Source organism: Arachis ipaensis, chromosome B07 (genome assembly GCF_000816755.2).
Source record: "Arachis ipaensis cultivar K30076 chromosome B07, Araip1.1, whole genome shotgun sequence".
Taxonomy (NCBI): domain Eukaryota; kingdom Viridiplantae; phylum Streptophyta; class Magnoliopsida; order Fabales; family Fabaceae; genus Arachis; species Arachis ipaensis.
The window spans coordinates 124,316,500-124,328,476 of NC_029791.2; positions in this window are offsets into that span (position 1 = coordinate 124,316,500).

The following is an 11,977-nucleotide window of genomic DNA, read 5'->3' on the forward strand; positions in this document are numbered from 1 at the left end:
AATGATTGGATCTCTTATGTACCTAACTTCCTCTAGACCTAACATTGTGCAAAGTGTTGGAATGTGTTCAAGATTCCAATCTAAACCAAAAGAGTCACATCTTTCTGCAGTTAAAATGATTATTAGATATGTATATGGCACATCCAATTTTGGTTTATGGTATCCTAAGATTGATGAGTTCTCTGTAGTTGGTTATTGTGATGCAGACTTTACTAGAGATAGAGTGGATAGAAGGAGTACTTCAGGCATAAGCTGTTTTTTTGGGAAGTCTCTAAACGTCTGATCTAGTAAGAAGCAGTCCACAGTGGCTTTATCCACTGCAGAGGCTGAGTATATTACTGCTTCTTCATGTTGCTCTCAGCTTATTTGGTTGAAAACACAACTTGCTGATTACAAATTAAATGTTGAAAATATTTCCTTGTTGTGTGACAATATGAGTGCCATAATATTTTCAAAAACCCTGTTTTACACTCTATAACTAAACATATTGAGGTGAGATTTCACTCCATAAGAGAACATATTCAAAAAGGAAATATTAGTATTCAATTTGTTAAATCAGAAGATTAATTAGCATATATTTTCACCAAACCACTAGCTGAAGACAGATTTTGCAAGCTTAGGACAAATCTAGGGATTTTAAGTCATGATTTCCTGTTTGCACATTGCTGATGTATTTGTTGAAGTTTTTATCTCTCAGGTGTGGATGAGACAATTCTGAGAAAATGAAGAATCATCTTACTGAAGGTTTCTTTCTGGGCTTAAATAGCACGTTCTGAATCATCTGGGTCAATCCTTCAGTTTAGATATACAATGGTCCAATATGTTTCCTTAAAACCCACAATCTTTGGGCCCAATGAGTGTTACATGATCCATGTGATTTTTTTATTTTGTTTTGTCTTTTAGTGAAAAAGTTTCTTTTAAACCTATTTTGTTTTATTTGTTAATAAAATCAAATCAATTCTTTCATGATGTCAAGTCTTTTCAAGGTCTAGTCATAGATGATACAGTTGCATGTTTCAAGAAATCTTATTTCTTGGTGCAGTTACCAACCATAAATCTTCTCTCTTCATAACTCCTTTCTTCATTTCTTCGGTTCCTCCCCACTAGTGTTTTGTTTCATTTAAAACCAGGGTTCACTCCAATGAGGAAGAAAACTGTCATCCAAAAGAGTCTAAAGGCAAAAATCCTCAAATTTCCAAAGAAGCCAAGACCCTCTACTCGCTCCCAAGACCAGACCTTTACACATTCTCCTTCTCCTCCTACCTCTCCTCTTCGCACATACCCCATGGCTCGAACCAAGAACCCTTCAAGAGTTCCATATTCCTTCAAGCCAACCGCACCTCCCAGCGCTCCTTCCAAGCCAAGCACTTCAAAAGGGAAGCGCCCTGCTATAGAGGAATCTGCGTCTGAACCTACAAGACCTAAACCTAGGTCTGCTCCTTCTCGTCCTCAAAGAGGTAATCCTCACATTCCTCTTAAATATGTTAAAGAGCCCATCATTGATCCTTTTGCACATAAATCTCACTTCATGGCATCCCACTCAAACTACAATCTTCACCGTTTTCGATCTGCCATGAATAATGATTTTTATAAAGGTATCATTGCTCACCGTACCATATGTCCCACCTTTTTGGTTGATTTACCAAATTTGAAAAAGAAAGATTTTGTCTTTGCTGAAAATTTTGAATTTTTTGACTGGAACCATATTTTTAAAATCAAAAAACCAGTTTACCCTGACTTAGTCAAGGAGTTTTATGCAAATATGGCTTATCATGAGGGCAATGTTTGTTCTGATGTAAAAGGCTGTGATATAGTTCTGAATAATGAAACTATCAGTGATTCTCTGAAATACACTGATGTTGGTGCCTGTGTCTACACATCTGGTAAGTGGGATGAAGGGGTAGGTCTCTCTTACAATGATGCTCTGGCCTATGTATGTGAACATATCTCTTTGATTGATGGCATCACTCTAACTCACAAACCTCATGGTTACATTCGTGCTCAGTTACATCGCATAGTGAACCATATTATCCTTTCTCAAAGTGGCTCATATCAAAGAGTATCTTTCTGTGATACTTTGGTGTTGTATACTATTCTCACAAAAACTGAAATTTCTTTTGCTTACTTAATAGTAAGGTATATGTTTAATTGTGTTAGAAATGAGAAATATATATCTCTTCCTTATGGCATGTTCTTAACCTATATTTTTGAACATTTTGGTGTTGACCTATCAAATGAGTCATATAAAAATAGACACTCATATCTAAAAGGAGGTGGTTCAGTGAAACAGCAGAAAAAGGGACCAACTCGAACTAAAAGGGTGGTTCTTGATGATGATGATGATGACTATGAACTAGAAGAATCATCTCCTCCATATGCCTTGGGTACTTCAGCCTCCACTGGACACAAAACTGTTTTGTATGAAGTTGTTAAGAATGTGGTGCAAGAGTTTGTCTCTCAGTCAAACCATCTAATTACTATGAGTAAAGAGCAGAGGAAACTTGCCACCAAGCGTGAAAAGTTCCTCAAAAAATCCAGAGATAGAGTGGTAGTCTTCTTGAAATTCATTGATAACCTCCAAGAAGATGACAATGCTGCCACTGATCCTGAAGACGATGCTGGTTCTGAAGAAGATGGTTCAGATGCCTGATAAGATCTCATGTTGCTGCAGCCTTTTAATTCCTTTTGTCTCATAAAAACTCTTGTCTTTTCCTTTTGGACTTCCTTTTATTTTGTCTCGGATGACTGTAAACCAATTAACAACTGTTAATTTTGCTTTTACTTTCCAAATTATCTGGACTATGTCTTAACTGTTTGCTGCAGGTTTGTTCATGGTGCGTTTCCTCCCTTGATGACAAAAAGGGGATTAGAATTGGTATATTAAGTATTGGTACATTGTGTTTGCTCATTGTGTTTGCTCTATTTTTTTGGGATGACTGGTTTTAATGTTATTGGTACATTTTTAGCTTTGTTTCATGAGCTGTTGAAATTGTTTGAAAAACTTGCTGAATGCTTCATCCATAAACAACAGATTGCAATTAGTATATTGTGTTTCCTATGTGAGTATGTAAACAGGAAAAAAATATCACAAATTCAGGGGAAGCAACTCTTGGAAAGGAAAGGGGGAGCAAATTCAAAAGCAAGTGACATCACTAAAAGGGAACTACTTTAATGTTGTTAAATTAAATCTCTTTAATCAATTTCATAACTATGTTTGTCATCAAGGGGGAGATTGTTGAGTTAAGAAATTAACTAATTTTAATTGACAATGACAAACATTATTTTATTGGGTTAGTCACCCAATTAGTTTTGATTATGTTTGATTAAGTGATGCAGGCCAAAATCAAAAGAAACAACAACCCAAATGCAAGGAAATAAAAACATAGCTGGTGGGTTATCGAACCAACGAAGCCCATAGAAAATAATGCAAAGAAAACAAGTTGGGCTGGGTGAATCATATCCAACCCAAGTCCAAGAAGCCTCCACCAAGTTGAAGCTTTCCAAAGCTATTGTTCACATGCTTGCTTTGGTCATAATCAGAAAGAAAGAGAAAGAGCTTTGTTAGTTCTTCTTGTTCTTTCATCAAAAAAGAAAAAGAGAGAAAGGTAAATCACAAAAAGCTAATGTCTAGTCACTCTAATCAAAGCAAGCTAAGCTAAGTCAGAGGTAAAAGTGATTTATTTCCAATTGCATGCAATTTACTTTCTTTACTTCTTCTCCAAATCTCTGCAACTCTAATTTGGGATAAATAGATAAAGTGTTCTCTGTTAATCACTGTTGTAAATCAAAGGCTAAAATTGTTTCTTGGGGACAAAGCACTTGCTCAAGGGTTCAGATTTGGGTTTACCATTGAAACATTTTTCTCTGCTAATTTGAGGTCTTCGGTCAAGCAAGAAGACAGCTTTGAAATTCCTAATTTGGGGGTTAATTAAAGAAAGTGAAATGACAAGCTTGAGAAGCACACAGCTCAAGGAGTTGACTAAGAAAAGATCCAATATAGCAACTTGTGAAGAGGTACAAAAAGAAAAATTTTGTTTTCTGAAGACGAAGGAAAGAGAACCAGATTTTGAGTTTGTTCTGAAGAGTTTCTCTGTGAAGAGTTCATCAATTTTGGACAGTTCTTTCTAGTTAAAGAAGCATTCCACCAATATGAAGAACTTAATCAGAGTCAGTTGAATCCGGTTCAACTTATAGCAACAGAGGCTGTTAATGCATCAATCCTTTTCATGTTCTACAGTTTGTATTTTATTTTCAATGTATATCTTTCTGTAATTTCTTGAGTGGAAAAAGGCTGAAAGAGAGAAATCAAGAAAAAGCCTATGAGTGATAAAAGGCTGAGTGAAACACTTGAGAGAAAAGCCTAGAGTGATTTTAGATTTCTTTAGGTTGTTTCTATTGTCTTGTATTTTGTACCTGTGAGGTGCCCCTTTCTAAGTTGGGTTAGCGCTTAGAGTAAAGAGTTAGGTATTAGCATAACCAAGTCAAGTTAGTTGACAACTTGAGAGAAAAATGATTGTGTGAATCCTATGTAATTGGTGTACGTAATACTTTAACTATAGTGAATATTCCACCACAGTTGTGGTGGAGACTGGATGTAGGTTGCATTGAACAAGGCAACTAAACCAGGATACATGCCTGTGTCATTCTTCTTCCCTTTCTTTAAGTTCTGTTTTTTGATATTTATGAGACAAAATGAAATTGTCTCATAAAGTTTCCGCTGCACAGTTTGAACAGATTCTAAGTAAAAGTTTGTAAGTAAAGGCTTATTTCATTAAAGTAAAAGAAGGCCATAGATTCAACCCCCTTCTCTAAGCCTTCTACAACCTTCATTGCTAAATACTCTACCAGATTCTTAGGAGACATTTTGTATCTCTTTTACTAATTTTGCTCCGAATGGTAAAGTGAGCATGCAACTTGTTAAAGGTGGCATTTTAAATGAAGAGATGATAAGGAAGATGCAGAATTTTTCGTCACATTCCGAAATGTTAGTCACTGAAAATAGGGGAAGAAATTAAAATAGAGTTCAAAAGGGTAGAGGTAAAAGTAGGAGTAAATCCAAGTCAAGATACAAGAATGTTGAGTGTCATTATTGTCACAAAATGGGTCACGTTAAAAAATATTGCTTTCTTTGGAAAAAGAAGAACAAAGGTAAGCAAGAAAAGAAGGATGATGGTGGTAATGATAGTGTATCTTCTATTTCAGATGATCTTCTTACTGTTGATATTGTTGATTATGAGTACAAGGTCAATCTTGTTTCTGATGATGAGTTTAGTTGGGTAATTGATAGTGGCGCCTTAATACATGTTACACAAAAGAAGGCATTTTTCACTTCTTATACTCCAGGTAATTTTAGAGTGCTTAAGATGGGTAATGATGGCTTGGCCAAGATTATTGGTGTAGGAGATGTTTGTCTTGAGACTAATATGGGAATGAAGCTGCTACTCAAAGATGTTAAACACGCTACCAGATGTTCGCTTGAATTTGGTTTTAGTTAAAAGGCTTGATAATGAAGGCTTTATAAACACTTTCGGCTTTGGACAATGAAAGCTTACTAAATGCAATTTAGTGGTGGCTCGAGAAAAAGGTACTTCAAGTTTGTATGTGATGCATTCCATGATTGCAAAAGGTAGTGTGAATGCAGTTGAAAATAAAAAAGTTTGTAGCTTGTGGCACGGAAGACTTGGTCATATTAGTGAAAAAGGACTTAGTTGTTTGGCTCGAAAGGATGCTCTTTTCGGTTTGAAGAATGCAGAGTTGGAGAAATATTCTCATTGCATAGCTGGCAAACAAAGAAGATTATCCTTCAAGAAGCATCAACTTTCAAAAAAATCAGACTTCTTGAAATTGGTGCACTCTGATATTTGTGGTCCTTTGAAGGTACGGTCTTTTAGTGGAGATATTTACTTTATTACTTTTATTAATGATCATTCAAGAAAGCTTTGGACTTATACTTTGAAAACAAAGAACCAAGCTTTGGAAAAGTTCAAACAATTCCAAGCTTTGGTTGAGAAGTAAAGAGGTAAAAAGCTTAAATGTATTCGCACTGATAATGGTGATGAGTATTGTGGACCATTTGATGAGTATTGCAAGCAGCAAGGCATTAGGCATGAAAAGACGCCTCCTAAAATACTAGCTGGCTTTTATAGAAAATTCTATTTGTTCTTCGCCGCTTTGGGTTGTGGGGCTTACTTCCTAGCCCCAGTGGGAATAGTGACTAGCGTTATAGGTTGTTGGGCGGCCGGAAGGCTGCCATGAGTAAGTAAGTTTGGGGGACCGAAGCCCCTTTCGATGACCTGGCACCGGACACGTAGCTTACCGAATCAGTTGCGACACCGATGGGAATGCATGCTACGAAAGATAGGGTAGAGTCCGATACATCAACCGTCTACTCAATATCCTTGTACGAGTCCACAATCACTACACGAGATGAACCTTGGTTTGGTGAATTGAAGTTGGCCTTAGGTGTAAAAGGACTCCCAGTTACTACGCGCGATCGTATACTCAGGTGCTTCCCGCCGGTTGTTGGAACGACGCGAGCTGGGCCTCCATTCAGAAAGATGAAGGGTCCAAACAAAGGTAAAAATAGGGGGTTACAAATGCCCCATCTCATTGGGGGCGAAAAACGAATCGACATCTCGATGTGATACAGCCTTTTCCATTTTAGTTGGGAAAGAACAGTGAAGTCCATCCGAATCGTCCAATGAAGAATAAGAGGAGAGCAAAGCGCCAATGGCGCGCGAAGTGCATGCAAAACAGGCACGGAGAAAAATAAGTGTGGAGGATAAGCAGCCGAGCTCATTCCCTTCGCTTCCTGGGCCCCAAGCAGTGCAGTCTTTCCTGGCCAAATCCTTGATTGGGGGGCTTCTTGCTGCGCTACTTAACTATAGAAAGACTTTTTTTCTAGTCATATATATTAATAGAAAGATAGATCCATCCATCTATCCTATCCGATTTAGATTTATATAAGAAAGAATTTTTTTCATTCAACGTTTGATTCAAAGAACTGCGCTAAGCCCCCCCCCGCTCATGAAAAGGCTCTGCTGCAATGGATGGCAGAGGGTCCGTAGTATCCAAAGCACTGGAGTGGTCCAGTAGCCGGGAAGGGGCCTAGAAGTGCCTACTACTACACCACACTACACTCGGCTCTACACATTTACAGAGCTAACCCCTGTCCAGTCCCTGGCATAGTGAAGGGGGCTTCCGTCCTTTTTCCCTATCCCCTCGCTTTGCTATAAAAGCAGGCTAACGGGGCCTTACTTATTCAAGGGGGAAGTGGAACCCCGAGAAGCACTGTATAGAGGAAGATCCTCGGCCCCTCCTCATTCTCTACAGGGTTCCAAACCTTTCTTCAACATAGGTGACAACGAGCGGGGCAGAGATGGAAGAGATCGAACACGAGAATAAGAAGCAAGCTCGCCTTCCTTTTTGATCATTTTGATAGAGAGGGATGGAGAAAGTGGACAAAACAGAGTAGCATTTCCTAGTTGAAAAGAGATGGGTTCTCTTCTTGCATTTCTCATCGAACAAATACGGAAAAAGAATCATATTGAAAAACGTTCCTAACCCACCAACCCCTTCCTTCGTAGAGCCGCGTATTGTAAGTGATCCGAACCTGCCCGGAGCGAGTCTCCCATAGAGGCAAGTGAAGTTGGTGAGCCGTATGATGGGTAACTATCTCCTGCGGTTCAGAGAGGACTCAGCTGTTAGTTAGTACCCCCTTTTGGGGTGGACCTTTCACTCTATTTTATTATATACGCTTAGCGAAAAGAATGTACACCTAGGACATGGATTTTATATGAACCAATGGATCGTGACAAGTTGTTACTACTAGCAATGACTTCGTCTTTCATTACTTCATCCTTTCCATATCCCTCCCCCTTATTCTCAGTTACTCATCAAATGGCACTCAGTTCATATCTTTAAGTTCGATCATTGACAAGGTTCAAAGAAAGGGTGGCCCATTGATAAAGAATGGATTCCAAAGCATAATGCTAGCAAGGGCCTCCGCTTTTCTTTTCATTAAAGACAGTTCCATCCGATTAGTTAGCTCGTAGTCAGTCTTTACTTAACTGAAAAAGCAAGAAAACGATGCGCGTCATTAGCCTTTCTCTAAAGTAGGCTTTTGCGCAAGTGCGCCCCCTACTTTAGAAGCCGTTGCTTATTCGTTAGCCTTTCTCTAAAGTAGGCTTTCGCGTAGCTCAATCCCTTGCTTGTTCCTAAAAGTCCCAATAATGGGGAACTGGCCTTCGGCTTCATAGCCTGCTTTCTTAGCTCTCGAAAAGGAATTCGATGTCAAATATTATAGAATAGCGTAGTCCAATACTTAGATCTCTGCTAATAGAAGATAACGATTCTTTCCTTTGGATGTTCGAACCAGTCATTAATGGTATCTAGAGCCCTATAGAATGAAGAAAGGCCTTTGGTTCACATAGTAACCAAACCTGTAGGTTAGTGGCTTACGTACCTATTGGTAAAGCCGGCCTACACAACCGTCTAGGTGGGAAAGAAATATGTTTTTCCTATGACTTGAGGCCACCGGGCCTTTTAGCTATGAGTGATTACGTTCCTTAAACATGCTGTAGGGTTCATCTTTTTATTCACCATAGGAGGACTCACTGGAATAGTCCCGGCTAATTCTGGGCTAGACATTGCTCTACATGGGCGAGCCCTCCCCTTTGTCGTATCTTTTGCCTTGCGGAAGGTGGGCCTAAGAGGGAGACTGGCCTTAGCAATAGGAGGTTCTTGTAAAGGTTTGGCAGAAAAGATGAATAGAACATTGATTGAAAGAGTTAGGTGTATGCTTACTGAAGCTAAGCTACCTAAAGTCTTTTGGGGTGAAGCGCTACTTACAGCGGCTCATGTGATCAATCTGAGTCCTACAATTACTTTGGACAATGATGTTCCAGATCATGTTTGGTTGGGCAAAGACGTCTCGTATAGTCACTTGAGAGTCTTTGGATGCAAAGCATTTGTTCATGTTCCAAAGGATGAGAGGTTCAAGTTGGATGTGAAGACAAGACAGTGCATTTTTATTGGGTATGGTCAATATAAGTTTGGTTACAGGCTTTATGATCCAGTTGAAAAGAAGCTTGTAAGAAGTCGTGACATAGAGTTTATTGAAGACCATACCATTGAAGATATTGATAAGGCAGAGAAGAGTCAATCACAAGAGAGTAGTGACTTGACTGATGTAGATCCAGTTCAGCCGCCTCCTTCATCAGAACTAGCAGAGAATCAAGATCAGGAGCATATGCAACAAAATGAGCCTTTGGTTCCTGTTGATCAGGAGATGGGAGATCCGATTGATGCTCCAGTTGATGATGATGCTGATAATCAACTTGAGCTACCTGAAGATCCACCAGGTTTCCATCCTAGGAGGTCTACTAGAGAGCGACGACCTTCAACGAGGTATCCTTCTAATGAGTATGTGACATTTACTGATGGATATGTGACCTTGACTAATGGGGGAGAACCTGAATGTTATGCGAAAGCTATGGAAGTTGACGACAATAAGAAATAGTTTGATGCAATGCAAGATGAAATGAAGTCCTTGCATGATAATCAAACATTTGAGCTTGTGAAGTTGCCAAAAGGAAAGAAAACTTTGCAAAACAGGTGGGTTAATAGGTTGAAGTATAAAGAAAATTCTCAATATCCAAGGTACAAGGCTAGATTGGTGGTCAAGGGCTATAGGCAGAAAAATGGAGTTGAATATAATAAAATCTTTTCATTGGTTGTGAGAAGATCTTCTATTAGGACTATTTTGAGTTTGGTTGCAAGTCTTGATTTAGAGATAGAGCAGATGGATGTGAAAACTGCTTTCCTTTATAGTGATCTTAAGGATGAAATTTACATAAACATTCTGAAGGTTTCATGGTGAAAGGAAAAGAGGATCATGTTTGCAAACTGAAGAAGAGCTTGTATGGCTTGAAGCAAGCTCCAAGACAATGGTACAAGAAGTTCAAGTCTGTTATGGGAGAACAAGGCTACAAGAAGACTACTTCTTATCATTGTGTATTTATTAAACAGTTTGCTAGTAATGATTTTATTATCCTTTTGATATATGTTGATGATATGCTTATTGTTGGTCAGAATGCTTCTAGGATTGATATATTGAAGAAGTAACTTGCAATGTAATTTGCAATGAAGGACCTTGGACCAGCAAAGGAGATTCTTGGTATAAGAATCGAGCGTGATAGAAATGAGAAGAAACTTTGGTTGTCACAGGAGAAATACATAGAGATAATGTTGTACAGGTTCCAAATGGAGAAAGCAAAGGCCGTTAGTATTCCTCTTGCTACACACTTCAAATTGAGTCGCAAACAAAGTCCGTCAAGTGATGAAGAGAAGAAAGACATGAAAAAAGTTCCATATGCATCAGTCGTGGGTAGTTTAATGTATGCTATGGTGTGCACAAGACCGGATATAGCTCATGATGTTGGTTATGTTAGCCATTTTGTTTCAAACCCAGGAAGAGAGCATTATTGGAATGCGGTAAAATGGATAATGAGATATCTTTGTGGTACTTCTAGCATGAAGTTGTGTTATGGAAGTGATAAGCCTATTCTAGTTGGTTACACTGACTCAGACATGGCAGGAGATATTGATTCTAGAAGGTCCATTTCAGGCTTCTTGATTAACTTTGCGGGTGGAGCTGTGTCTTGGCAATCTAGATTACAAAAATGTGTTTCTTTGTCTACTACCGAGGCCGAGTTTATTGCCATTACCTAAGCATGCAAGGAGATGCTTTGGATGAATAAATTCTTGAAGGAACTCAGGTTTACTCAAGAGAGGTATGTATTATTTTGTGATAGTCAAAGTGTTATACATCTTAGTAAAAACTCTACTTTTCATTCCCGATCCAAACATATTGATGTGAGGTATCATTGGATACGTGATGTTTTGGATGTTGAGTTATTGGAACTTGAAAAGGTTCATATTGGTAAGAATGGTTCTGATATGATGACCAAGGCATTACCAAGATGAAAGTTTGAAGTTTGTTGCTTAATCGCCGGATTGGCGGTTACCTCCACATAGTCGTGAGGGAGAGATTTGTTGGGTTTTTTGGGCTCCCTTCCTATGTAAAGAAAAAACCCAAATGTTAGTATCAAAATCCATGAATAGTTGAAGTGGCTGAGGTGAGTTAGGGTTGAGTGTGTGAGAGGTCTCATTTGCAAAAAAGAACACCAAACACTAGAGACAAGAGAAGAGAGAAAGTCATTTTCGCACATATACAAAGCTGTCTCTGTAAATTGGTCACTGCAGATTCGTTAACCATTGGATCAAGCTCAAATTTGGACAGTGTGTTCCAAACATCTGGTTCTTTGTTCTCACCGTTCGGATCTTGATTTTCGATGTTTATAGCTGGAGATATTGGCCACACACAACAGCTCTATTTTTATGGTATTTTCATCTTCTTGTTCCTATTTTGTAAGCTTTGAAGCTTGGGTTGTTTGGCTTGTTGTATGTATGTTTTGTGCAGTAATTTGTGACTCTCTTGTACCCTATTTTTCATAATAATGAAGCTATTTCTTGGTCTTGGTGACTCGTGGTTTTTACTTCTCTTATTGAGGAGGTTTTTCATGTTAAAAATCTTGATGTGTTAACTTGTCTCTAATTTTTGGTTTATATGATTTTTTCGCTGCTATTAGGTATTATTGTGCTGCTGTTAATACTTGTTATGGGTGAGTATTGTTACTCTTCTAATTTTTACAAGTAGAAAATAGTGTGTTTTATTTCTATCAATTTCAACATCCAATTTTTAGTTCGGATTGGCCAAGAACCTGTTCAATTTATGCATATATATTCTTATCTAACGTGCAAGTTTCATTTCATTCAATTACTTGTTTTTTAATTTATCGCATAATCTCTTCGAGAAAAATGACGTTTTGCGTCTGCTTTTTGTATATTTTCTTTTTATGATATAATTTTTTTTTATTTTTTATAGATCACTTTTAAGAAAAAAAAAATGGTATAT